We start from the raw sequence: 2,420 nt of genomic DNA, 5'->3' as shown, positions 1-2,420 counted from the left end.
GCTAATAGTACGTTTTAATTCTTTGGGGGAGGAGGGAAGGAGCTTTCATATCTAAATAAAAGCCAACTAATTTTTATCAAAAACAAGAAGCCTTTCATTATTTAAGTGATTTAGATATTTTCATTTCTTCACCTAGGTTACCCTAAGTCCCTTGTCTTTGCTTCCAAAGCACTTGTATGGCTTAGAGCCATTATAGTTCTTAAAACATGGGCAGGCTGCAGTATATACTTGATGAATGAACTAATACTTTGTTTACATGTCTTTCTCCCACTAGATCTCATGTGCTAGAAGACAGACACATTCTGTTAGTAGCAAAATGTCTGGCATACTTTGATACTTAATATGTGTTTGGCTTGATAGAAGAATATGTATACACTTGATTCACCTCAACAATTTTTAAAATGTGGATGTTAATATCTAATCAGCATATATAAACCTTAACTTTTAAAATTCAGCGAGGAGCTGAAGAAAAAAAAATATATGTGTGGTAAAATTAGCAACATTTCTTTCAGGCATGTGTAAAATATATTCCCATGATAATGAGATTTTTCTGAATTCCCAAACCAGATTTTAGAGAAGCAGAACAGGATATCTAAACTGACTTTATAATGTTGTCTTTTTAAGTCTAATTTGCATAAGTAAAAAAATTAAATGCAAAAGTGATTTTGAAGTTACACATGATTAGCTTTTTACAAAAGGAGCCAAAGATTTCCAAACAAATCTTTCATAGAAACACTTTTCAATTTGTTCAGATAATGTGTTTTATCCTCAATCAAATGTATAGTTTAATAGATTAAGTACATTGTATATCTGTATTTAAATTCAGCTGGTACTTTAAGAACAGTAATCTTAAATAGCACTTAAGCCCTGAAATATCCCTTTGAACAGTTTTCTTTCTCACTACTTAAATGCTACAGGTGTGTATGTGATATTGGGGCATTCAATTAGCTTTGTAAAACAGAATGGTATTTTATTTTGAAGTTACTAAGTTGAAAAGTGGATCAGAAAATGTAGATTGGCTTTCTTGTCAGTAAATCTGCCATATTTTACACTTGAATTGTTGATAATTCATTTCTATATATATTATAATCATTCTGTAGCATTTCTCTTTAATGGTAAAGCCTTTTTCCCCAAAAAAAAAAAAAAAAGCTAGAAGAAAAAGCAAAGATCTAGATTCTTTAATGTGTCCAATTTCAGATATAAAGTGGGAATCCTATACTATGTTTTATCAGGAACAATATAATTTAACCACAGATATTGTTAATGACAGATATTCAGAACCTCTAGTTAAAAATAGTTTATATACTATCTGAACTTAAGTTTTTAAACTTTGTAGCATTCCATAAGTAGACTTGTATACGTATATTTATAGGCTTAGGCATCTTTTTCAGTATTGAGTTCCTATCTCAACACTTTTAAAGTAGAAAATCATAGTAAAACAATTACTAAAAATGGCAGCTGTGGTAGCTTAGGAGTTTGAATTGTTTAAGGACTGAAACCAAATATGGAACCTCTTAGTTTTAAGGGGGATTTTTTTTTCATAATGCAACAAGGAACCGAAAACAAAATTACAATGAAGGTTTTATTTGCCATTTTAATTATTTGCTCAATCTGTTTTCCCCCACATGGGAACATACAAAAACTTTAATTTTAAAAGACCTGAGAGAAATGTGGGGAGATCATCGTGAAACTTACGACTTTGGAGTTAGGTAAAGGGATTGTGAGTAGTCCTGGCTTCTGAACTGCGGAGCGAAAGGCATGCACCTGCTCCTGTAGCAGGGACCTGACTGATTAAACTTACTCATCTCTCTTATTGGTGGTCTATTCCCCAAGTATCTGGGGCTCTATAAAATACCAGGATTTCACCGGAGAGCTCAAGTCAGAGTGAGAGCTTAAAGATTATTATATAGGACTCCCCTCAAATATGAGAACCAGCTAAGTTTTCAATACTCCCTTCTATTGAAGAAGAGATATCAAGAAGTTTCCTGTCTTGGCACTTCTTAGCAGCAGCTGTGGCTATCTACTCACTTGACACCTGGTGAAATTGTAGTTTCTGATGGAGAAACACTTAAAGTTGACACCTGTCCTTGAAACATCCCCTATACAGTTTTCAGGCAAGCTAGAAACCAGTGATAGGCTACTCAATCTCTGTTAAAAGAAACTGGGTAAAAAAAAAAAAATTTTTTTTTTTACACTTATACAACCTAGGGAAGTCTAGTTAAGATCATGTGAATCAAGACTTTCCAGGTAAAAAATTTTCTCTCCCTTTCTTTTGGAAATGTCATTTAGCAACAAAATGAAGCCTCAGTTTAAAAGACAAACGTCTAAAAACCACAAAAGGGAGGAAACAGCAAAGTTGGTAGGAAGGAGAAAGTCACGGAAGACAGGATATTTATCAATCGTATGTTCCCCGTCTACTT

The sequence above is a fragment of the Nyctereutes procyonoides genome, unplaced genomic scaffold, assembly GCF_905146905.1.
Source record: "Nyctereutes procyonoides isolate TBG_1078 unplaced genomic scaffold, NYPRO_anot_genome, whole genome shotgun sequence".
Lineage (NCBI taxonomy): Eukaryota > Metazoa > Chordata > Mammalia > Carnivora > Canidae > Nyctereutes > Nyctereutes procyonoides.
Note: the sequence above shows the minus strand (reverse complement) of the source record.